Source organism: Musca domestica, unplaced genomic scaffold, assembly GCF_030504385.1.
Source record: "Musca domestica strain aabys unplaced genomic scaffold, Musca_domestica.polishedcontigs.V.1.1 55, whole genome shotgun sequence".
Lineage (NCBI taxonomy): Eukaryota > Metazoa > Arthropoda > Insecta > Diptera > Muscidae > Musca > Musca domestica.
The window spans coordinates 5450015-5477430 of NW_026712355.1; the positions used below are offsets into that span (position 1 = coordinate 5450015).

The 27416-nt window shown below is 36.1% G+C and overlaps 2 long non-coding RNA genes across 4 annotated transcripts; both read right to left on the minus strand.

Annotated features, from left to right (window-relative positions):
• Window positions 1-922: 922 nt before the first annotated feature.
• LOC131805427 (uncharacterized) lies at window positions 923-3260 on the minus strand. Of its 2 annotated transcripts, none has more exons than XR_009343680.1 (5): window positions 3183-3260; window positions 2892-3063; window positions 1680-1756; window positions 1475-1595; window positions 923-1407 (listed from the first exon to the last, which is right to left on the minus strand). It is a non-coding gene; the product is annotated as an uncharacterized LOC131805427 (long non-coding RNA). The 2 variants fall into 2 exon arrangements; XR_009343679.1 differs by having other exon boundaries at window positions 3126-3257.
• An 81-nt stretch (window positions 3261-3341) lies between these two features.
• Window positions 3342-7653, minus strand: LOC131805428 (uncharacterized). 2 transcript variants are annotated; one of them, XR_009343681.1, is made up of 4 exons: window positions 7556-7653; window positions 6075-7471; window positions 4325-4824; window positions 3342-4254 (listed from the first exon to the last, which is right to left on the minus strand). It is a non-coding gene; the product is annotated as an uncharacterized LOC131805428 (long non-coding RNA). The 2 variants fall into 2 exon arrangements; XR_009343682.1 differs by having other exon boundaries at window positions 7560-7646.
• Window positions 7654-27416: the final 19763 nt, after the last annotated feature.

The window sequence follows — 27416 nt, forward strand, 5'->3', positions numbered from 1 at the left end:
ACTGCAACAAATTCAAATGCCATAATTTTTACTTTTTTTTAAATTTTATTGAATGAAAGAAAAAAATGTCGGAAATAGCATCAAATTTTAGAATAAGTTTAGATGTCTTCGAATTGGTCACCTTTGCCACGAATTATGGCCTTCAAACGGCCAATGAAGCCGTCACACGCTGTCCGAATGTTGCTCTGCGGTATTTTTGCCCATTCCCGGTGAAGCGTTTGCTTGAGGTGATCGACACTTTGGTATTTTTTAGTGCCAACCTTGCTTTCCAAAATACTCCAGACACAATAGTCCAACGGATTGGAATCCGGAGATTTTGTTAGCCATTGTGCGCTGGAAATGAAGCGATTAACTTAATTTTGTAACCACTCTTGGCTGGCGCGTGCTGAGTGCGATGGTGCTGAGTCCTGTTGAAATTAGCCAAGGTCGGCATGCATTCTGATGCCACGGTCAATTAATACGAGCGGAGAGCGACCATCGGCTCTTATGGCGGCCCACACCATAAAATGGCCGACGCTCGAGTTTTGGTGGCCAACCGAAGGTGCACATTTTCAGCTGATCTCTTTGACAATGCAATTTGAAAAGTATTTCTAAAAATCTATGAGAGTTCCTAATTTTCTTTAAATTTCTGAATGTGTGGTGTGCGCCTTTAAAAGGGGTAACCCTGAAAATAATTGATAGCTAGAAGAAGAAGAACAATTACTAAAGAACAGCTGATTATTCCAATTACTTAAATGTCAATATTAGGGAATAATGTAAAAAGAAAATGGGAAAATTAAGCGAGGAAAATGGCAGCCAGAATTTCCTGGCAAAAATTGTAAAAAAAATCTGTCCTTTTTGATTTTGCCTGCGAAGAAGATTGGATGCGTGGCTCCCTGTAACCAGCGAAGAAAAAAAAGCCGACAAAGTTCTTGGTGATGAACCACTTGTTGAGAAGTGAATTCAATGTTTTTATTTGTTTGAAACACATATACCAACAACACGAAATACAAACTTTTTTTAACAAAATTGGAAGCCTTAAAATAATTAAGCAAAATTTAACAACAAAAGGCTAAAAGTTGAAAGAAAACAAAACAAATAGTTTTCACAAAAATTTAAAATTAGAAGACAAATTGAACTTTTCTTAAAATTAAAACAAAGTTTGGAAACAATTTAACAAAATTGAAAAAAAAACCAAAAAAATTAACTAAAAATCTAAAACAAGAAAATAAATCTTAAACCTAAAAATTCCTGAATAATTGGAGCCTACAAGCCACACCATCGCCCATCCAATCCATCGAGGGAGCCGCTGATTTTGCGCCATTGCTAACCCAGCGTGGCTTGGTATTCCCAATCGACATTTTATACACGAAACCTCGGACAGACAGACGGACGACGAAGCATCATAATTAAATTCCGCGGTTTTTTCTGTGAAAAAAGGAGAAATATGAATTAGAAGGGGAAACAAATGAAGTCAATTTTAAATTTTAATCACCTTTTGGTTAGTCTGTAGGTACACGACGTTGAACAGAGCTCTATTCAAGGTTAGGTAACCAGGCTTTTAATCAGTTCGTCGATTTTAAGTGCAATCGACACTCCATCTTTGTTTGCCTTTCCTGAAATTAAATGAAAGAAATATAATTAATAAAAAGTCAACGTGGAATATAATTAGTAAAGCTAAACTTTAAAACAATACTTACGTACATACTTGTTGGGAAGAACCACAATTGCAAGCTGCCTTTATTGCACCCTAATTTTTGTCTTCAGAAATCGCAGTCTAAAAGAAGAAAAAGTAAAGTTTTTTTTTTTTGTAAATTTTGGCAAAATAGTATTTATTCATTGAATTGAAATCATGAACGCAAACATTAAAGTTAGCATGTAATTTCTTCTACGAATTGTTATTTGGGTATTTAAAGTATTTTAAATAAAATGTACCAATTTTATATAGAAAAAAACAAATATGTCCTTGGCTTAAAGCTTTTTTTTAAAAGGTGGTGGTAATGGTATAAAATGCGCTAAGTCAAGGGTCAGATCTGGGACGTCCAGTATGAGTAGACGTCATGGCGAGAGGTGTTCTCGGAGGGAGGGCTATCTCCTGGCTGGTCAGCCGCCAGGAGCACTGTTTCTGTGAAGAAAACTAATGTTATTTTGGGATTTGGTTGTAGTTAGGTGAACGTTTTCTTCTTTTTAATTTTTTTTGTTGACATGTTTCAGGCTTCTTTTTACCCCCTTTTTAATTTAGTTTGAAGTCAGGTATGATTTTTTTTGTTTGTTCAACCGAAAAGGTCTGCAAGTGGCAAGAACCAACCCCCAATCCGACGAGCCATAGCCGCGCTAAACGCCAGCATACCGGCAACGCCACTTAATGGTCAACACAGCGATTTCATTTCGTTTTTCTTGAACACGGTTGATACAAAATGGCGCCCAGAATGTGGGGCCTGAGACATGTTAGTTTTTAATAATTTTTAGTCGTAGTGTATAAATGTGTTTACCATGAATCTTTAATGAGTCCCGTCTAGGTTTAATTAAGAGTCCTGACGCGTTGCTTCATCCAAGACTCGGGTAAACATCATTTATATTTGGGAAAAATATGATTTTTAGTTTTTTCTAGTGGCTTAGTCGTTCTAGTTTAATACTTCTAATTGCACTAGCATTTTAATAAAATTTCATATTTTAGTAAAGTTAAAATTTCAGATTTCTTAGAGTTATAACGTTGAAAGAATTCGTCTGGTTTAACAGTTCTGATTTGTGGAGACCCGTCTAAGCAGCCTATAAGAAGGCAGGTGACGCGCTGCTACGCAAATATGAATTGTTATTCTCAAACGAATTTGTTAATTTGGGTTTTTTAGATTTTAGTTTCTGTCTATATTTAATTTCAGTACCCGAAATTTGGTAGCTGATCTCAGACTTACCTAGAGTTTCCATTCGGTCCTGCGACAATTTTGGCTTCCGACCATTGGTCGTATTGTCATGGAACTTCTTGAGGGATGTCTGTGTAAGCCGCTTATTCCATATTCCATTTTTCTCCGTTCGTTTTTACTTCATTTAAATCCCACAGTTTTGCCAGTGTAACTCACCAAATCCCTGTAAAAAAAGTGAAACATTTTAGAATTCGTACAGAAACAGTTTATTTGACCTTGACTTACCACTATTTTTACCAGAAATCCACCACCTAACATTATTTAAATTTTTCCAATACTCACCTGAATTTTCAAAGAGTTCCGGAAGATCCAATTTAATTTAGTTGAAGTAGTACCTGAATTAAAAAAAAAATACCAATTTTATAACAATTATTTAAGATATAATATTAAGAGGACTAACCTGAATTACAACTTACGATATGTCCTTTTATTACTCCCGAATTTTCACAAGCTGTAGGACAGCTTTTCCTTCCTGAGTGATGTGTAGTTGTGTATGGGTAAAGGTTGAAACCCATTTCTCCAGTTTTTTTTATAAAGAAGAGAAAAAAAAATATGAATTAGTGAAATATCATTATGTAGGATTATTGGCAAAATAGAAAAAAATCGAATAAAAATGACTAACATAAAAATAAAATTAAATTTGAAATATCCATCTCAAGCCATACTTACAAAGTTTTTTTTTTGCTAAATTCTGGTTATAAATTACAAAATTTAAGTTTAAAATAGATAGTGTTCTCATAATTTTTCTCATTTTCCAGAGCAAAATTACGAAAACTACGAAATAGAATTAAAACTACAACTTACGTTCATTTCTAAAGCGCTGACCGTAGTCCCACCACAAGTATCGGCTAGAACATTTGATGAAGTTCGGAACCCTGTTTTTTTCCATCCGAACAGGAGTCCAATCTTCTAGACTCTAACAGCAGATGTCAGAATTGTGAGGTCAGAGTACGAATTAAAGCACTCTGGGTTTACCGACTCTAGTTGATGTCTGCGCATCCGGAGCAGTCACCTGGTGACTGTCTTTGACCATTAGTGCAATTCCCCTTTCGCGGTGAAGCAGTAGCCGTTCGCTCTTTGGCACGGGCCAGGGAACTGTTGTACACGAGGTCGCAGATCCGTCCTTCACCCGACTTACGACACTAGAGTCTGGAAGCCAGAAGACAAAAAGAACAAATACACCTAAGTGCATTTGCAAACCATCGTATCCGACATTCTGACAAAAGCTGAAGGTCTAGTCGATGGTACACCTGTTGGAGAAAAAAGGAGAACAGGATTACTCGAACTTACCATCAAATATAATTTCCTGGTTTCACAGGAGAGGCAAATTAAGTCGCCGGTAGGTAATAAATGTCTGGAAAGATAAAAAAGGAAGTTATTAATATTTTTCTTATTAAATTATTAGCATTTCTATATCTACTTACCTTTTGTGAATTAGATATCCAAGTTAAGTAAATTCTCTAGTCGTCTTTTCGAACATTAAGACCATTGAAAATTTTTTCATGTAACCATAGGAGGCCACTCGCCTAGACACCAACAGCAGTGGTCAGAAAGAATACGTTGGATTACGAACGGAAGCATCCCAGGTTTACCGACTCTAACCATATGTCTACGATTCCTGAGCAGTCACGTTGTGACTGTCCTTGACCCTTTGTGCGCTCTTCCTTTATATTCCCATACGCAACTATGGCACAAGGCAGAAGAGTGTTGTACACAAGGTCGCAGAGCTTTCAGTCATCGATTTACGACGTTAGAGTCTGGAAGCGGGAAGACACGATCAAACACATCTAAATGCATTTGAAACAATATCGTATCCAACAATCTGACCAAAGTGTGGACCTAGTTGAGGGTACCCCTACAGAAAAAGACAATATCAGGTTTCAATCTTACCTTTCGTTCAATCCAAACGTAGGCAGTCACCAATCTGAAAAGATAAGAACAGAAAGAGAAAGTATTAGTTATATGTGAAAAAGAGGAAACTTTAAGTTAAAATCAAAATATAATTTAGAACAAATATGGTAAAAAAATTTTAATTTTTAGGCAATCACACCGAATATGTCCGTCCGATTTGGAAAACTTTCTCAGTTTATCATTATTAATTTTTCATTCAGTTTAATACTTTCATCAAAATTCAAAACATTTCACATAATTTGTCATATTAAATTTACTGAAGCCCAATTCTTGAATATTTTATTTTCAATTAATTCACAATAGCATTTCAATTTCATTCACTTTAATTTTTTTATAAATTTTTGTTAGATACAGATTTGCACAGTTTTTAACTAGTAAAATCACTTTTTATGCATTAATTGTTTTTTTTTTTAATCATGCAACTTTTTCATGGTTTAGTTCAATTAAATTCTTTATACTTTTCGTCATTAAAAAAAAAAAAAAAAAAAAAACAATATTTTCACAAATAATTTACGTCCATCCGATCAATTCTAAATTTCTCACTATTTTCCACTTAATTTTTATTCATCTCCTTTAATATTTTCTGTGTTTCCAATAGTAATCATTCATTAGTTTTTTTTGCACTTTATCTCTTTGGTTCACAACATTGTTAATTTTTGCATTTTGTTTTGCTTTCACCATTTCAATTTTTCTTTTCTTTTGGTGATATTATCTATTTTAATTTTATTCGCACTATTCACTCATTCCTTAATTCTGTTTTCTTTATCTGTTTCATTTATATTCACTACTCACTAACTTCGAATTATATTTCGAACTTATTGTTTCCGCAAAGTCACATTTTTTCTTAATGAGTGCATTTTTTTCATTGTAAATGCAAATGCAACTTTTATTTACACACACACACACACACTAGAGGGAAATCATTAATTTTTTTGGTTAGAATATATAAATATTTTTAGGAAATTAATTGAATTTGTTTCATTAAAACCACTTTTTTATCATATTTCCTATTATTGTTTTAGTTTTCGATAGAAATTTCTTAGATTTCTCTGGATTATTTTTTTCAATGCAATTATTTGCAAGTTACTATTCGCACATACACCCGCACTGTATGTTTATGATTGTAACTTTCATTCATTTTTTTTCGGCACTTTATTCACTTTTCACTTTAATTATACACGTTATTTTCACTCACCCGGCATTTACATTTATTGTATTATAATTAATTTATAATTCACTATATTTTTTTTTCACTCTACTTACCTAAAATTTTATAATTTCTCCAGCTCCAAACTTTTCCGTCCGTCCGTGCTCCAATCCGCCAAAAAAAAAAATTACAATAGACGCGTACTCCGATTGTTTTCATTCATAAACGTCACTACTATCGAAAGTCACTATTATCGGTAGTCACCGTACGTCAGACTAAACGATAACGCGTGGCGTATGACGTAAACGTTATACCATGTTCCTACGGGCTAATGGAGCTTAATATTGTAATAAATAAATCAGACCAAAATTTAATTTTATTTTGGAAAATCAGAGTTAGGGATGCCATACTGCGATTATTAGGGATGCCAAACACCGATTTTTTGTAAATACCCTATCAAACCATTGATTTTTTTTTGCATTTTTAAACCAAAGGTCGCACTTTTTTTCCCCCTATCCTTCGATAAGGATATCAGCAGGATAGTTGGCTTTGTGGTGTGCGCCTTTAAAAGGGGTAACCCTGAAAATAATTGATAGCTAGAAGAAGAAGAACAATTACTAAAGAACAGCTGATTATTCCAATTACTTAAATGTCAATATTAGGGAATAATGTAAAAAGAAAATGGGAAAATTAAGCGAGGAAAATGGCAGCCAGAATTTCCTGGCAAAAATTGTAAAAAAAATCTGTCCTTTTTGATTTTGCCTGCGAAGAAGATTGGATGCGTGGCTCCCTGTAACCAGCGAAGAAAAAAAAGCCGACAAAGTTTTTGGTGATGAACCACTTGTTGAGAAGTGAATTCAATGTTTTTATTTGTTTGAAACACATATACCAACAACACGAAATACAAACTTTTTTTAACAAAATTGGAAGCCTTAAAATAATTAAGCAAAATTTAACAACAAAAGGCTAAAAGTTGAAAGAAAACAAAACAAATAGTTTTCACAAAAATTTAAAATTAGAAGACAAATTGAACTTTTCTTAAAATTAAAACAAAGTTTGGAAACAATTTAACAAAATTGAAAAAAAAAAAACCAAAAAAATTAACTAAAAATCTAAAACAAGAAAATAAATCTTAAACCTAAAAATTCCTGAATAATTGGAGCCTACAAGCCACACCATCGCCCATCCAATCCATCGAGGGAGCCGCTGATTTTGCGCCATTGCTAACCCAGCGTGGCTTGGTATTCCCAATCGACATTTTATACACGAAACCTCGGACAGACAGACGGACGACGAAGCATCATAATTAAATTCCGCGGTTTTTTCTGTGAAAAAAGGAGAAATATGAATTAGAAGGGGAAACAAATGAAGTCAATTTTAAATTTTAATCACCTTTTGGTTAGTCTGTAGGTACACGACGTTGAACAGAGCTCTATTCAAGGTTAGGTAACCAGGCTTTTAATCAGTTCGTCGATTTTAAGTGCAATCGACACTCCATCTTTGTTTGCCTTTCCTGAAATTAAATGAAAGAAATATAATTAATAAAAAGTCAACGTGGAATATAATTAGTAAAGCTAAACTTTAAAACAATACTTACGTACATACTTGTTGGGAAGAACCACAATTGCAAGCTGCCTTTATTGCACCCTAATTTTTGTCTTCAGAAATCGCAGTCTAAAAGAAGAAAAAGTAAAGTTTTTTTTTTGTAAATTTTGGCAAAATAGTATTTATTCATTGAATTGAAATCATGAACGCAAACATTAAAGTTAGCATGTAATTTCTTCTACGAATTGTTATTTGGGTATTTAAAGTATTTTAAATAAAATGTACCAATTTTATATAGAAAAAACAAATATGTCCTTGGCTTAAAGCTTTTTTTTAAAAGGTGGTGGTAATGGTATAAAATGCGGTAAGTCAAGGGTCAGATCTGGGACGTCCAGTATGAGTAGACGTCATGGCGAGAGGTGTTCTCGGAGGGAGGGCTATCTCCTGGCTGGTCAGCCGCCAGGAGCACTGTTTCTGTGAAGAAAACTAATATTATTTTGGGATTTGGTTGTAGTTAGGTGAACGTTTTCTTCTTTTTAATTTTTTTTGTTGACATGTTTCAGGCTTCTTTTTACCCCCTTTTTAATTTAGTTTGAAGTCCGGTATGATTTTTTTTGTTTGTTCAACCGAAAAGGTCTGCAAGTGGCAAGAACCAACCCCCAATCCGACGAGCCATAGCCGCGCTAAACGCCAGCATACCGGCAACGCCACTTAATGGTCAACACAGCGATTTCATTTCGTTTTTCTTGAACACGGTTGATACAAATGTTATTAAAAAATTATTTTTAAAAATATTTGTGAAAATTTCTTGGATGTTTTTTTTTTTAAAAAAAAACACGAAAACCCTTGTAAAACGAAAAAATCTACGACCATGGCTCTTAAAGTCCTTGAAGTTTTTTATATCCATATATTTTTAAAATCCCCCGACCAACAGGGGTTTTGATTACAGTATCTCCGAAAGCTTTGGAAAAAAAATATTTTTCAAAATTCACAGTCATGGCTCGGAAAGTCCTTGGAAATATTTTCAAATATCCTTGAGAGTACTTAAAAAAAATCAATTTAAAAAACCTTAATGGAATTTTTAAAATACACAAAATCGGACACTCCCTTCGAGAGTTGTCGTGCGCATCAGCCCGACGGACGGACATAGCTAGATCTACTCCAAATGTGCTGAAATGGATTTGGTCCAAAGAGACCTAGAATCTATAACCGTTATTTCGATGAGACGCGTTTTGGCCGTATCAAATGATATATACCCTCTGTAGCCATATGGCTGAGGGTGTAAAAACTTAAATCAGTCGGCGTAGTTATATGGGACCTATATCAAAACGTGGACCTACATTTTCCCCATTTTCAATATGAAAATCCCTGTACACCTAAAGCATCTGAATATTCATTTCGTTTGGAAACTAGAGTGATTGCCACGGAACGATGGACACTGCTAAATCGAAATAGAATTTTATGCTGATCAAGGCATATAAATATATCCTGAGACATACTATCCATACTATGGTGGAGGGTATAAAAATCCAACCGTTTTTATACCCTTCACCTTGGAAAGGAGGGTATATTAACTTTGTCATTCCGTTTGTAACATCCTTAAATATTCGTCGTAGACCCCATATAGTATATATATTCATAATCAGCATAAGATTCTCAGTCGATTTAACGATGTCCGTCTGTCTGCTGTCTGTTGAAATCACGATACAGCCCACATTATTTGACGTAGAGCGCCAAAATTTAGCAGAGCTATTTGCATTGTGTCTAGGATGGTTGGTATTGAAAATGAGATATATCGGTCCACGTTCTGGTATAGTCCCCATATAACGGTACCTCCCGATATTCGGTATTTTGATGATTTTTGACACATTTTTTCAAGAATTTCTCTGAAAATTGGTAGTTGTAGGTCACAATGGGTCCCAGTTCTTGTGGCGAGTCATTGCAATTATAGGTCCACGATTTGGTATAGCCCCCATATAAGGGTAATACCCTCCTAAAATAGCCCCCATATAAGGGTAATACCCTGTCTAAAAATTGGTATTTGTGGGTCATAATGGGTCCTAGTTCGTGTGGCTAAACATTGTATGTATAGGTCCACGTTTTGGTATAGCCCTCATATAAGGGTACCTCCCGATATTCGGTATTTTGATGATTTTTGACACATTTTTTCAAGAATTTCTCTGAAAATTGGTAGTTGTAGGTCACAATGGGTCCCAGTTCTTGTGGCGAGTCATTGCAATTATAGGTCCACGATTTGGTATAGCCCCCATATAAGGGTACCTCCCGATATTCGGCATTTTAATGGTTTTAACCACATTTCTTCTAATGTTTCCTTTACCCTAAGGCGGAGGGTATTAAAAGTTTGGCCCAGCCGAACTTAATGTTTTTCTACTTGTTTTTCCTCGAGAGTAAACCACCAGACATTCTCCATTTATAATTCATAACAAACATGTAGTTTATTGCTCCCTGCTTTCATTTGCTTTTTGTTCGCATCTGAGGTAGTAAAAATTTGTTAAATGTTTTATTTTTTTGTTGAAGAATGAATGAATGTCTCGCGAAATGCAATTGGTTTCATTACTCAACATCTTTGCATTTTTCTTTCCTCTTTTTATGGTATTTTAATAATAAAAATATTAAAACAAGTCAAAGATAAAATGAAAGAAACATTTAGAGGTGTCTAGGGTATGTGAAAGCCACTATCGATAACTAGTTTTTAATATTTAAGTATAAAATATAAGAATATATGTATTTAGAGAATATAAATCCTTCTTAAATTGTAAAGAATTCGAATTCCATGTCTAAGGAGCCCTCAAGTTATGCCACAATGGCAAATTAAATTACAAGCCTAATAGTATGCAATACAATTTCTTAAATTGATTTCATTACACTAACCAATTGCCACACAATTGTCATTGAAAAGAAAATGAAATCAAATGCAAAAAAAAAAAAACCTCTTAGAATCTCAAATTTCTCTAACGACAATATTTGCCCAGAAAAAAAACCTGCTCCGAAATTACTTTGTTGTCCTTCAAGTAGCAATTGTAGAAAAAAATGTTCTAATCTGGTCTTTAGGGTACTGGCTTTTTTGTACTGGTCCTCCTTCGATTTTTTTGATTGAATAACTGCAAATATTTTTCGTGTGGGTTTTTACTCACCATTTGTCCCAAAAGGCGGGGGGAGGGGACTCACAAATATCCTTAGGTCAGAAAAAATGTGTGTCAATAGTGGAATTTTTGCAACCTGCAAAGAATACCCGGACAATTGGCACGTTTCACCTGTTTCGAGAGTACTGGCCATAATGCAATTTACCTGCCAAGTGTATTGTAAATGTTTGATTTGGACAATTGCGTGTCGGTGTGTGTTCGTGTGAATTTTTGTTATTCTAATCGACCATGACATATTTCTGGCGCCTTAAGGTATACTTTGAATTAGAACTAATGCCTACGGTGCATGCTGTGGGTAGTTTATTTATTTTACTTTTAGGGAAAAAAGAGAATTGAAATTGTGTTAATGATTTGAAGAATCGAAATGAAATAAAGTAATTTCAATTTCATTTAATTGTATTGGCATTAAATAAGTGGGCCAAATGGAAGGGGAAACCATTTGCAAATGCGTATTCTATACCTTCTGAACTTTTAATAAGATACCTTCTATGAAAAGACCTTGTTGTCTTCTATATAAAAAGATATTCTGGTCCTCGAAAGAACGTATTGTGGTCTTCTACTAGAAGACTGTCAGGTCTTCTAGCAAAAGACCTCTGGGTCTTCTGTGAGAAGACTTCCAGGTCTTCTATGAGAAGACTTACAGGTCTTTTAGCCTCCAGGTCTTCTATAAAAGACCTCAATATTTACCAGGAGAAGACCTCCAGGTCTTCTAGGAAATGACCTTCAGATCTTCCAGGAGGTGACCTCCAAGTCTTCTAGGAGAAGACATACAGGGCTACTATAAGAAGACCTACAGGGCTTCTATGAGAAGACCTCCAAGGTCTTCAAGGAGAAGACTTCCAGGTCTTCTAAGAGAAGATCCAGATCTTCCACAAGAAAACCTCCAGGTCTTCTAGGAGAAGATCCAGATCTTCCACAAGAAAACCTCCAGGTCTTCCACAAAAAGACCTCCAGGTCTTCTACAAGAAGACCTCCAGGTCTTCTATGAGAAGACCTCCAGCTCTTCTATGAGAAGACCTCCAGCTCTTCTATCAGAAAACCTCCAGCTCTTCTATCAGAAGACCTCCAGCTCTTCTATCAGAAGACCTCCAGCTCTTCTATCAGAAGACCTCCAGCTCTTCTATAAGAAGACCTCCAGCTCTTCTATCAGAAGACCTCCAGCTCTTCTATCAGAAGAACTCCAGGTCTCCTATGAGAAGACCTCCAGCTCTTCTATGAGAAGACCTACAGGTCTTCTATGAGAAGACCTCCAGGTCTTCTATGAGAAGGCCTTCAGATCTTCTATGAGAAGACCTCCAGGTCTTCTATGAGAAGACCTCCAGGTCTTCTATGAGAAGACCTCCTGGTCTTCCATAAGAAGACCTCCAGGTCTTCTATAAGAAGACCTCCTGGTCTTCTATAAGAAGATCTCCAGGTATTCTATGAGAAGATCTCCGGTACTCTATGAGAAGACCTCCAGGTCTTCTATGAGAAGACCTCCAGGTCTTCTATGAGAAGGCCTCCAAGTCTTCTATGAAAAGTCCTCCAGGTCTTCTATGAAAAGTCCTCCAGGTCTTCTATGAGAAAGCCGCCAAGTCTTCTATGAGAAGTCATCCAGCTCTTCTATGAAAAGACCTCCAGGTATTCTATGAAAAGACCTCTAGGTCTTTTATGAGAAGACATCCCGGTCTTCTATGAGAAAACCTCCAGGTCCTCTATGAGAAGACCTCCAGGTCATCTATGAGAAGACCTCCAGGTCTTCTATGAGAAAACCTCCAGGTCTTCTATGAGAAAATCTCCAGGTCCTCTATGAGAAGACCTCAAGGTCTTCCATGAGAAAACATCCAGGTCTTCTTTGAGAGGACCTCCAGGTCTTCCATAGGAAGACCTGGTGATCTTCTTTAAGAGGAAGACCTTCTGGTATCCTCTTTCCATGTCCGTATAAAAATGCCTTATTCCCTATCCTATGTGAACAAGGATTTGAATATGCATTTTTTAGACTTTTTAAAACTTCTCCCCTCCCAATCCAAATAAAAGAAATTTGTGTGAATAGTTTAATGCAGAAATATTTGCATTTCTTCCATCTGTGAGTGTGTGTGTGTGTTCTTATGTGCCTGGCATTGTCCTGGATGAATCTGTTGATGATTTTAATGTTTGCCACGTAAATGCTCCGATATATATGTACATATGTAGATATTACGTGGTTGCTGCTAAACACGTGTCAAGCCGATGACTATGGGTAATGGTACGTGAATTTGTATTAGTCAAGGTTTTTATAATACAGGGGTATTTTGAGCTACGAAATGTGAAAATTTTTGAGACAAAGGGGAATGATAAAATATAATGGAGAATATTTTTCCAAATTGAGGAAGTTTTCTCTGATTTTCTAAGCATATAAAACCCCAATACCGAAAATGCTGAACAACAGCAGTCATAATTTAATCTATGGTAGTCAAAATTGAGACATTTTCGGTTATTGGGGGAAGATCTACAAATTTAAGCTAAAACATATTTTTTTCGAAAAAAAAAATTGCTTGTGGTCCATAACTCCTATTGTTTATTATCCCGTTTTGGGATAATTGAAGTATTTTGCAGAAGAAGGATATTACTCCCGAATTTCGATACTCAATACTTTTCTTCATCGAAAATTTGTATTGTATAATTCCATTGATCAACCACTGTACATTATATGCCCACAATTACATTCGGAAAAATCTAAAAAGGCTTTTCCCCCCAGCATTTTTGTTGCACTGGCTGTTGTTGTTGCCCAAATACTATTTTAACATTTTTCGTGGGTAATGCAAATACCAATAGCAAATGTTGAAAAAATCCCAACATTATTAATACGAACGTGCGGTGCCATTTGGAGAGTCTAACTCCGATCCAGTGAACATAGTTGGCGTAGAAACTAAACAAAAAAAGAAAATGCAATGCAAAATACGCCAACATACTTGACATCCTGATGATGGTCTCTCTACGTGATTAAGGTGTGTGATGCGAAGGACATTCAATGGAAGTGCAATGTAGAAGAGGATTAGTTGTTGAAAGGATTAGAATTTTTAGCGGAATGATGTGGATGATATGGGAAGGAAATTTTCTTTAATACGAAGATAAAAGCTATTTAAGGAGTCATTTTTTATCCTCCATCATATTGTAGAGGGGTTTCACTCAAATTTCATATTTAAAGGTCGTAATTGGTACTGTAGTCTATGACAAAAAATTACATAGGTAGGCCCACGCCCCCATTTTTTGACGGATTTTTTTTTACATTTTCAAGTTCCTTCCAAATGGTGGAGGGTTTGAAAAGTTCGGTCCGGCTAAACGAAGCCGTTTTTTTACGTGTTTATTGATAACAAGTAAAAAACTGTAGGTTCGGTCTGGCCGAATTTTGAATAAATACCCCTCAACATTTGGAACGAATTTGGAAATATTAAAAAAAAAATAATAAAAAAATTCTGTTAAAATCTTAAAAAAAATGCCGAATGTAGCTGTTATATAAGGGTCTGTACGACGACGTGCATAGGTCACTTGAAGCTTGAAAAAATCGGTGAATAATGTAGCTAAAATCATCAAAATAGGCATTTCGAACTTCAAACACCAAATTTCAAACAATTCCGGTAAATAATGTAGCTGAAATTATCAAAACACCGAATATCGGGAGGTACCATTATATGGTGGCTATACCAAAACGTCGACCTGCACAGACAATTTTCTTTTTTAGGCTGTAGTATCCATTTCAAACTTCAAATACCAAATTTGAAACAATTCCGGTGAATAATGTCGCTAAAATCATCAAAATACCGAATATCGGGAGGTACCGTTATATGGGGGCTATACCAAAACGAGGACCTACATGGCCCATTTTCAATACCAAAAGTCCTGCAGACATAATACACATTTGAGTAAAATATTATCAATCTACTTCATTTCGTTCGGAAATGAACGTCTGTCCTTCTGCTATTTCCACAGACAGACAGACGGACGGACATCGCCAAATCAACATAGAATTTTATGCTGAGTTGTGGGGTCTAAAAGTATATTTCGAGGTGTTACAAACGTATCCACAAATCCATACTATGGTGGAGGGTATAAAAATGTGGAATGGACGATATCAAAAAGAATAAATAAATAAAGGCAGCCTACGTCGTATATAAAGTTTGTAATGGATTTTCTGGTCCTGTTGGTTTGTTGTGGTGATACGTTCTCTCAACGGCAGACACCAACAGTAACGCCCATATAAATAAATGCTGAAAATAAAATGCTGGAGTATGTCTCACACCACCCCTCGTTTCCGTGACTGGTAGCGTAGCCCGACGTCAAGGAAGTGGACGGAAGAAAACAGTAACATCAGCAGAAATGGTTCGATAGGTAAAGGAGCGACTTGATCGAAACCCGCGTCATGGTAGCCGAAAAATGGCTCGTGAGTTGAACATATCGCAATATTCAATTCGGCAAATATTGAAAAATTAGCTCAGGGTAAAGCCATTGAAATCCTAAAAAATTCAAGAACTTACACCGCAACAGAAAGAAAATAGAGCTAAAGAGTTGCTTGTCTTGGCCGAAAGTGGTGAACTGACGAATTTGGTTTTCTCATCAATCGACCGTGGCATCAGAATAAATGTCGAATATTATCGCGAAAATATTCTATATTTTTGTACTGTCGTACCCTTTTAGTACGAATTTCCAAAAACCTAGCGTTGTCACTGACTCCTGTGCAAAATTTGAAGATTCTAACTTTAACCGTTTCGTTTGGCCGTAGTTTCTATGTCAGTCAGTCAGTTATTTCACAAAGATTATTTTTATACCCTCAGCCATATGGCTACAGAGGGTAATAATGGTTTTAGACCCTAGGTCTCTTTGGACCAAATCCGTTTCAGAACATTTGGAGTCGATCTACCGATGTCCGTCCGTCCGTCTGTCTGTCTGGCTGGTGCGCACGATAACTCTCGAAGGGAGTATCCAATTTGATCCAAACTTTGTACATCGTAATATTTTTGTTAAACTTAGATCGAGTTCGGAGATGGGCAATATCGGTCCACTCCTTCTAATACCTCCCACACAAAATGTCAAAATTTTCGAAGAAAATAATTTTTTGCACAGAAAGAGAAATGATAATCCGATTTTGCTCGAACTTTGCGAATCCTAATATTTTCATCAGTGTCAGGTCAGGTGCGAAAATGGACACAAAGGGTCAAAATTTTGAATAATTACAACTCCTATAAAATGTGATGTAAGAGTCCAATTATCTTCAAATTTCACACATCCCAATAATTTTATTAGCCCAAGGTCTGGTGTGAAAATGGAATGTATCGGTTCACTTCTTCGGTTAACTCCCCCACAAAAGGTCAAAATTTACAAAAACCAAAAAAACAAAATATAGTTTTTCTGCGAAGCAATAATCCGATTTTGCACAAACTTTGCAAATCCTTATATTTGCACCAGTTCTAGGTCAAGTGCGAAAATGGACAATATCGGTCCACTCCATTAAGTACCTCCCCCACAAAAGGGTCAACATTTTGAATAATTATAACTCTTATAAAATGTGATGTAAGTATCTGAACGACTTCAAATTTCACACATTCCAATATTTTTATAAACCCAGGATCTGCTTTTAACATGGAATGTATCGGTCCACTCCTTCTGGTACCTTCCCCACAAAGTGTCGAAATTTTGAATATCCATGAAGCTCATAAAACGCCACATTAAGATTCGATTCCATTTAGACTTGGCACATCTCAATATTTCTATCAACATGAGATCTGTTATAAAGGTGGTATAGATCGAACCATTTCTTCTGGTACCTCCCCCATACATAGGGTTCAAGATTTTGAAAAACAAAACGCTCAAATAAAGCGAAATAAGCATCCAAATCTCTTCAAAATTCACACATAATTTTTTTTTGCTAACACAAGATCTGTTATGAAGTTGATATATATCTGCGAACCCCTTCTGGTACCTCACCCACAAAGGGTCACAATTTTCAATAATATTATCTGTCATAACTTTCGAAACAATTTAGCAATTCTTTACTACTTGCTATGCTCAAATATTTATCTCAATAAGAAGCCTGATATGAATATGACATTTATCGGAATTTATGATTTCGCATAAAATTGGGCATAAATATCCTTTCTTGTAACTTAGCCCAATATTTCGCTCAATATTTTTTATTTGTATCAGATGAAGTATAAAAATTGAATATTTCGCTAGACTCTATATGGTACATCACGCACATTTTAACATTTTCTAAAAATTATTACATATCTCATATAAAGTGAAGGAGGGAGTCAATATAATCCATACCAGGAACGTTGGAATATTTATATCATATTTTTGGGTCTGATACAAAATGGACAATATTGGTCCATTTCTTCGGAACCGGCTCTATAGAGGGTCAAACGTTAGAATAATTGTAACACTAGTCAAATATATTTCGATTATTTAATCGAACATAGGCTGAGGGTATATATCTGTCGGAAATACCAACTGATACTTTTTAACTTGTTGTAAAAAATGTTAATCCACAAGTGAGTGGACAATTTTGACTTTCTGCTCCTATTAGAAAATATGCCTAAATCGGGTTTTAAACTGGACCGTAGCGAGCCAAAATATTTTCCAAATCATTTGCCATTTCATTTTACTATAGGATCGTTTTTGGGAATCTTTTTTTTATATCTGTCCGGACTTTATTATTATTTTTCTAAATTGGTTTTAGAAGCTCTTCGATTTTCAGTTAAAAGGACTCTGACTTCTCTTAATACCCCTCAATGCCACACCTCTTCTATATTTGCCTATTAACGCAACTGCATTATTAGTTCCGCTATTTGAGGAGAAACATAATTTTCTCAAATAGTTTAAGTGAAATGTTTTTGGCAGTTACATGCAGCAACAACAACAGCATGATGATGATGGCATTTCACTTGAGTGGAATAAGCCGCATTCTCTTTCCGGTGTGTCTACTTGTATGGGTGTGTGTTTTGGTGAGAATGCGTGCATATGACTGTAAGTGGAATATGCTGGCCGTTGGTATCGATTGAATGCATCTTCCTCTTAACATTATTTACGTTTATTTAACAAACAATTCCGGTCATCTCTCCCACTCTCTCTCACTCCCTCTCTAGCACTCTATAAAATGACTCTTAACTAAACTGAACGTGTAGCATGTAATTTGTTGGAAAATGTCTGTTGCCAGAATTATTTGGGAAATTTGAGAGATATTAAAGTGGGTGTGAGAGGGACGGACATGCATGCAAACATATATATGTAAAAATCAATGATTTTGGGAATATAATATAGCTGAAAACATTTTCCTAGTAATAAAATTAGGAAAAAATATAAATATTGAAAAATTGGAGTCAAAGGGGCGAATATTTAAATATTGAAGACTTGAGAGCCCCATATTCCGTATCTGAGGAGTTCAAGGGAAGTATTGTTCAAATCGTTAAAAAAATCCGTGTTTCTGCTGATAAAAAAATCCAAAACTCGTTTGAATACATTTCATGTTTTAATTCTTTATAATTCCTATTGAGGTTTTATATATTTTGGGGAACCTCTATTACCCCCTCTATTATCCTCTTCTCTGGGTCATTGGTATGTAGCTGTGTTCCAGAATTTAACATAAATTTATGCATAAGTAGTGCATAGAATATGTTTATGCATATTTCGCATTCATATTTGCTGCCCGTGGAACACATGAACACATTTGCCATTGGATAAAAAATTGCTATTTCCATCATAAACACGATCAATTATTGTGACCGGAATAGATTTTGTTTGGCAAACACAGTGGGGGAAATTGGAACAAATTGCATCTATGTGTACATAAAACAGTAAAAGATAAGTGATTGATTGTCCTCATCTACACCAAGGAACGGCTACGTTAAGTATCCTTAAATTTGTGAGTAATTCGAAGATTTTGTAGGTATGTCACTAATGACTCGATACAGCAGCCAATCCAATTGTAGCCAAGAGTCACCCGGTGCTAAGTCCACTGTGAGATAGACCGCAAGGTAGGTGCTCACACTAAACACACACAGGCATGTAGCCAAGAGTCCCCATTCGAGTAGATTCAAATTTAAGCCAAGAGTCCCCATTGGAGTATATTCAAATTTAAGCGTTTTCCCCTCGAATCCGCTCTCAAAGTAAACTCTTAGTCATCATTTTTAATTTTTTTTTTAAATTTTATTGAATGAAAGCAAAAATATCGGAAATGGCATCAAATATTAGAATAAGTTTAGATTTGTCCGAATTGTTCACTTTTGACACGAATTAAGGCCTTCAAACGGCCAATAAAACCGTCACACGCTGCCCGAATGTTGCTCTGCGGTATTTTGGCCCATTCCCGGCGAAGCGCTTGCTTTAGGTGATCGACACTTTGGTATTTTGTAGTGCCAACCTTGCTTTCCAACATACTCCAGACACAATAGCCCAAACGGATTCGTATCCTGAGGTTTTGGTGGTCATTGTGAGCTGGAAATGAAGCGAGGAACCTCATTTTGTAACCATTTTTGGCTGGCGGCGTGCTGAGTGTTGACTGCTGTTGGAATGTCCAAGGTCTGCGGCCAAAAGGTTTGCGTGACCAAGGCTTTAATACACCCTCCAGAATATTTTCGCGATAATATTCGTCATTTATTCTGATGCCACGGTCGATTAATACAAGCGGAGAGCGACCATTGGTTGTTATGGCGGCCCATACCACCACCAGGCCGGCGCTGGAGTTCTGGTGGCCAACCGAAGGTGCACATTTTGAGCTGACCTTTTTGGCAAGTAAAGACGATCATCGGCCACACCATCACCATGACCGGCGCTTGAGTTCTGCTGTACAACGAATGTTTTCTCGTCGCAGACAACCAAATTCGGCAGTTCACCACTTTTGGGCAAGCGAAGCAACTCTTTAGCACTTTTGAGTCCATTCTCTTTACTTTCCGGTGTAAGTTCTTGCATTTTTTTGGAATTTCAACGGCTATACCCCGAGCTCGTTTTTCAATATTTGCCGAATGGAATATTTCGATATGTTTAGCTCACGAGCCATTTTTTGGCCACTGCGACGCGGGTTTCGATCAAGTCGCTTCTGTACCTTTCGAACCATTTCTGCTGATGTTGCTGTTTTCTTTCGTCCACTTCCTTGACATCGAGCTACGCTACCATGATAACGAGCGATGGTCGAGGCACAGTAGATTTATTCACATTTAAATAATGGAGTGCTCTAACTATAGCCACTTGTGGAGGTGGTTTCGAAAATGTGTACTATAATTGTACGAAAACTACTAAATGGTACTACATTTGGCACTGGGTGAAGAGATGAAGATTTAGATTGCTGATGGTACCGTGATTAAGATAAGGAAGTGGTTTCGGAAATGTGTACTATATTTGTACGAAAAGTACTAAATTGTACTTTAGTTGGTACAATTTAGTATTGGGTGTACAAATAGTGCTTGAAATCTGAATTTTTGTGTTAGGGTCGCTGTTAATGTCTGGCCTGGACACATCTTCCGTCCACTTCCTTTGACGTCAGGCTACGCTACCACGGTATCACGGTAACGAGCGATGGTACGAGACACAGTAGATTTATTCACATTTAAATGCTGGAGTGCTCTAACGATAGCCACTTGGGGTTTTCCAGCCAAATATAAAGAAAGTCACACTATCACGCTTGAGTTCCATCACAAATAACTCTTTTTTTTCTGGAAAATTCTCCCCAAAATGCCTTCGTACGCTTGTAAACAATATAATGAGCTGTCACTGGAATAATTTTAACAGCTGTCGGACGAGTGGTTTAGAAATGACAGCAGTCTGAAATTGGTTGCAATTTTTTCATCTCACCTTAAACTTATGCGCCTTTCTTAAAATAATTTACTTCCAATTTTTAGAAACTTCCCCCCATTGTCCTGTGCTCTCAACCCCACACGCATTTCCTCTCCTACGTATTTTCAAATACATTTTTTTGCATAATTTTTGTATGTTATTTTTTTTTTGTATTTTGTTCAAACCTTTTGTATTGGCCATTATTTATCGGACATCCACATGTGTGTTTTTGCAAACGCGGTCGATGGGTCTAGTCAGCCATGAATGGAGAAAATGGACAAAATTTATGAATTATTTTTTCGTTTTTCTTTCGGCCAAAAATGAAATATGTGATAATCGAACAAAACCGACACGCGTGCAAACGTACACAAATGCGTACAGTCATAAATTACAGGAGGGGAGGGGTGAGAAAAATCACAGAAAATGCCAACAACAAATATAGCTGAGGGTAGAAATGAAGCGTAAATGCGCTCTGATGCATGCATGCATCCATTGGCACTCAGCTGTTAGAAGTAATGGCCCAAAATTTATCACAATTTGTTCAACAATATTTGAAAAGTAATTTTCTGGAAGGGCGAATTGCAAGCGAATTCGGAATGTTTAAAATTTTGGAAATAATTTTGGAAAAATTGTATTTTCGAGGGGTTTTTGAAGGGGGAAAATGAACAACTTGGAGACCATGAAACAACTGAGAAGAATTGATTTTTATTGTTGCAAAATGGTCAGGCTTAATCCCTTTATTGTTGTTTTTATAAAAACAACGTTTGTTTATTAGTGCAGAACGATGGTAATATTTACCAGGGGTAAGGCAGAGAATACCTAGGTTTCGGAAAGAGCCACCAATCCTCATCAGTTCCCTTGTTTTTTGACTTTTTACAAAAAACGGGTAAAAGGTCTTATGTCCTTAGAATTCCTGTAAAAAAATCGTCTATTTCGAGACTAATAGAGATATATATTTTGCCAATAGAAGACGTCTAAGGGGTCTTCTGCCAGTAGAAGACACGTTAGATGCCTTCTGCTCTCAGAAAGCTTGTATGAGGTCTTCTAGCCACGTGATAGTTTTTATATCCACAGAAGACCTGTATGAAGACCTATGAAAGGTCTTTTGTCCATAGAAATTTTGAAGATCCCTTATTTTCTTACAAAACCTTTGAAGATTCATCATCTGTCATCATATCCCTGTAAAATCTAATTTGTAAATTGCAGAATATTAAATTCACATTTTTAGCACTTACACATTTACATTCTCCATTTACACACACACACTCACACACATCCTTCTTCGTCAGTTCCATATGGAGAAATGTCTTCAATTTCATTTGGGAATATAAAATGTCATTTTAATTAAAATTTATTGTGGCAATGTGTTTCTTTTTTTGGGATCGTTGTTGTTGTTGGGTTTTCTGTCACCTCCAAAGGATATGATACTTTCTGTCACAACTAGATGTCCTTGCCTCAGGAAGGACATCAAAGTAATTATGCTGCAATGTTAGATAACAATTGAAGACACGAAAATGTGTTGACAGCCATTAAAGATGAACGAATGACTCTATTCGATGAGGTCAAAAAAAGGATGGTGTTAGAAAAAAAGGATTCTAGGGTCAATTAGCATTCATGTGCCCTCCACCATACTATGGAGGGTATATTAACTTTGTCATTCCGTTTGTAACTCCTCGATATAACCATGTCAGACCCAACAAAGTATATATATTCTTGATCTGGGTAAAATTCTAAGTCGATTTAGCGATGTTCGTCTGTTTGTCTGCCCGTCTGTCTGTCTGTTGTAATCACGCTATTTTTCGAACGAATTGAGATTGAAGGCTAAAATTGTGCACACATGTTTATTTTGCCAGTAGGCAGGTTAAGTTCGAAAATGAGCCATGTAGGTCCACGTTTTCATATAGCCCCCATATAACCGTACCTCCGGATTTTTGGTATTTTGATGATTTTAGCGACATTATTCACCGGAATTGTTTCAAATTTCGTATTTGAAGCTCAAAATGGATACTACATCCTAAGACAGAAAATAGTTTGTACAGGTCCACGTCTTCGTATAGCCCCCATATAACGGTACCTCACATATTCGGTATTTTGATTATTTTAGTGACATTAGTCACCGGAATTGCTTCAAATTTGATGCAGGAAGTTTGTAATGGATACTACAGCCTATGCCTATGTTCGTAGTAGATGCTACAGCCTGTGACAGAAAATTGTCTATGCAGGTCGAGGTCTTCGTATAACTCCGATATAGCGGTATCTCCCTATTTACGATATTTTGATGATTTTAGCTACACTATTCACCGTTTATTATTTCAAGTTTCGAATTTGAATATGGCAATGGCTTATGACAATCAAAGCCTATGTGGGTTCACATCGTCCAATATAACGGCTATATTCGGTATTTTAACAGAATTTTTTCTATACTATTCTATTCTATTACTGGCCACAAAATTAATGAAGAGCTCAATAAACTTTCTTAACAGAGCAGGAATTTTGATAAAAAAAATGGAAATACGTATTACAAGTGCACGAAAAGTACTAAGTAGTACTACACTTCGTACAATTTTGGTATTGAGTGAATAGATAGTGCTTGAAATCTGAATTTTGGTATTAGGGTTGTTGGTCATGTGTAGCCTGGACATATGGGGTCTGTTTCGGAAATGTGTACTATAATTGTACGAAAAGTACTGAGTGGTACTAATTTGAGGATTGAGTATGTGGGATTGAGATATGGAGGTTGTTTTAGAAATGCGTACCCTAATTGTACGAAAAGTATTAAATAGTACTAAATCTGTTATTGGGTTAGAGGAAAGGGCTAGAATTCTCAAAATTGATAGTGACGTCACTTTTATTGTCTGTAGTTGAGAGAACGAGGTTGTTTGGGAATGCGCCCCATATTTGTACGAAAAGTACTAAATGGTATTAAATTTAGATATTGAATGTATGAATACGGTTGGAATCTTAAAATTGAATATAGATACCACTGTTGGAGTCTGTGGTAAAGATATGGAGGAGGTTTTGAATATGTGTACTACAAGTGCACGAAAAGTATTAAATGGTACTATATTTGGTACAATTTGGTATTGGGTAAACAGAAAGTGCCTAAAATTTGAAATTTAACATTGGGTATCGCTGTTCATGTGTAGATTGAAATATACTATAATTGTATAAATCTTACTAAATGGTACCATATTTGGTAATGAGGGAAATTACTGAGCTGAAATCCTAAAAAATTGATATTAAGGTCACTATTGATATTTGAGGTTGAGATATGGAGATTGTCTTTGTTGGTGTCTGTAGCTAAGCTGGTTTTGGAAATGTGTAATATAATTGTATGAAAAGTACCAAATGGTACCAAATTTGGTTTTGGTTAAATGGATATTTTGCTGCGGTTTGGAAATGGATCCTATATTTGTACTAAAATACTTAATGGTCCAACATTTGGTTTTGGGTGAAGGTATATGGCTGGAGTCCTTAAATTTGGTATTGAGGTCTGTATTTCTATTTAGAATTGATATATGGAGGTGGTTTTGGAAATGTGTACTATAACTGTAAGAAAAGTTCTGATATATTGATTTCTGATGATATCTACGTTAAAGATTTGGTTTGGAAATGCGTCCTATATTTGTACGAAAAGTACTAAATGGTACGAAATTTTGTATTGCGTGAAAGAATAGAGCTTAAATCCTGAAATTTGTTATTTAGGTCTATTGTTTTGGTATCTGAAATTAAGATATAGAGGTGATTTCGAAAATATGAACTATAATTGTACGAAAACTACTAAATAGTACTAAATTTGATATTTGTTGAAGGGATAGGGATGGAATCCTCAAATTTGATATTGAGGTCCCTCTTTGTATCTGGAATTGAGATATGGAGGTAGTGCCAAATATGTGTATCCAAAAAATGTACTTAATGGTACAATATTTGGTATTGGATGAAGGAATCGAGCTGAAATCCTCAAAGTTGATATTGAGGTCTCTGTTTGTATCTGGAATTGACATATGTAGTTGATTTCGGAAATGTGTACTACAATTGTGCAGAAAGTACTAAATTTGTTATTTGGTGGAGGGATAAAGCAGGAATCCTAAAATTTGGCATCTGCATTTTGTTGGTATCTGTTTCAGAAATGTGTACTATAATTTTATGAAAATTACTAAGAAGTACTCAATTTGCTACAATTTGATATTGGATGAACATAAAGTGCTTTAAAACTGCTTTAGAGTCGCTGTTCATGTGTAGCCTGGACATATGTTGCTGGTTTTCGGAATGTGTACTATATATGCACGAAATGTACTGAATGGTACTAAATTTGGTATTTGGTGAAGGGATAAAGCTGAAATCCTGATATTTAATTTGAACTTCACTGTTGGTGTCTCAAGTTGTGGGGAGGATCTGGTCTTGCATATCCGTATTAAAATTTTACAAAATTGTTCTAAATTTATTAATGGGAGAATAAATACTAAAATGTACTGGTGGGACGACTTCTCTCGCCATTTCTCCCTCTCTCCCAATCTCTCTGTATCCCCAATATTATTAATATTTAACTCAATGAAAAAAATACTTTAATTTGCATTTACATTTTCTTTTAGTTTTCCATGGAAATGTTTTCAAAATGCATTTCCCTAAGCATTCGCATATCATTTGATCTTTATTATAACACACACACCACTTCATTCATATGCACACACATGTACTTGAAATAATATATAAATGTATTACAAAAGGATGCCAATCAATGGCAACATCATTCACAGCTGCAGCAAACAACAGCAACATCGACAACAACAACAACAATAGCAGCAGCAGTGATAACCGCAAACGTCATTTGTTATGCATGCCGAGTTGCATTCATAAATGAATGAGTATCTGGTTCGGTGATTGTAAGTAAATACATACTTATATATATTTTTATCATTATTGTTATTATCGTTATTATTACAATTATTTAAATAATTGATAATGGACGTAGTGTGACAATTAAGGGAATTTTGAAAAAAAAAATTTCTGAACAGGGGGTCACTAGCAGTTTAATGTCTATTCCGGTATTTACCGGTTATTAAAATACTGAGTGAGATGAAAAAAAAAAACTGCAACCAACTTCAGGCTGCTGTTATTTCTAAGCCACTCGTCCGACAGCTGTTAAAATTATTCCAGTGACAGCTCATTATATTGTTTACAAGCGTACAAAAGCACTTTGGTGAGAATTTTTCAGAAAAAAAGTTATTCGCTATGGAATTCAAGCGTGATAGTGTGATTTCTTTATATTCGGCTGGAAATCACAAGTGGCTATGGTTAGAGCATTCCAGAATTTAAATGTGAATACATCTTTTGTGTCGCGTACCATCGCTCGTTACCGTGATACAGGTAGCGTCGCTCGACGTCAAGGAAGTGGACGGAAGAAAACAGCAACATCTGCAGGAATGATTCGGAAAGTAAAGAAGCGACTTGATCGAAACCTGCGTCGCAGTGGCCGAAAAATGGCTCGTGGGCTGAACATATCGCAATATTCCAGTAATTTCGGCCGGGCCGAACTTTGAATACCCTCCACCATTTGGAACGAATTTGGAAATAAAATCCTTAAAAAATTGTGTTAAATTTTAAAAATACCGAATGTAGCCGTTATATTGGTGTCTATACGACGTGGACCTATATAGGTATTGTTTGTCATAAGTCATTACCATATTCAACTTCGAAACTTGAAATAAATGGTGAATAATGTAGCTAAAATCATCAAAATATCATATATAGGGAGGTACCGTTATATCGGAGCTGTGCGAAGACCTGGACCAGTATAGACAATTTTCTGTAATTGGCTATAGCATCCATTACGGACTTCAAATAATGCATCTCAAACAATTTCGATGGGTATTGTACCTAAACTCGTCAAAATACCGAATATAGGGGGGTACTGGTATATGGGGCCTATACGAAGACCTGGACCTGCATAGACAATTTTCTGTCACAGACTGTAGTTTCCATTACGAACTCTAAATACGTAATTTGAAACAATTCCAGTGAATAATGACGCAAAAAGCATCAAAAATTTAGGAATTTAGGGAGGCACCGTTATAGGGGGGCTATACGAAGACTTGAACCTGCACAGACAATTTTCTGTCCTAGGCTGTAGTATCCATTTCGAACTTCAAATACCAAATTTCAAACAATTCCGGTTAAAAATGTCGCTAAAATTATCAAAATACCGAATATCGGGAGGTACCATTATATGGGGGCTATATGAAAACGTGGACCTACATGGCCCATTTACGAACTTCGAATTTTACGCTGATCAATAATATATATAGTTTGTTGGGTCTGACATGAGTATTTCGAGGAGTTACAAACGGAATGACAAAGTTAATATACCCTCCATAGTATGGTGGAGGGTATAAAAAATGAGCTCGGGGTAAAACCATTGCAATTCCAAAGGGAGCTAGAACTTACACCGCAACAGAAAGAAAATTGACTTAAAAGAGCTAAAGAGTTGCTTCGCTTGGCCGAAAGTGGTGAACTGTCGAATTTGATGTTCTCCGTCTACGATGAGAAAACATTCGTTGTCCAGCAGATTGTAAACAAACAAAATGATCGTGATTACTTGCCAAAGAGGTCAGCTGAAAATGTGCACCTTTGGTTGGCCACCAGAAGTCAAGCGCCGGCCATGGTGATGTTGTGGGCTGCCATAACAGCTGATGGTCGCTGTCCGCTCTTATTAATCGACTGTAGCATCAGAGTAAATGCCGAATATTATCGAGAAAATACTCTGGACGGTGTATTAAAGCCTTGGGCACGCAAAAATTTTGGCCGCAGACCTTGGACATTCCAACAGGACTCAGCACCATCGCATTCAACACGCGCCACCCAAGAATGGTTACAAAATGAGGTTCCCTGCTTCATTTCCAGCAGGGTGTGATGGTTTCATTGGCCATTTAAAGACTATATTTTGTACCAAAGGAGACCATGTAGCAT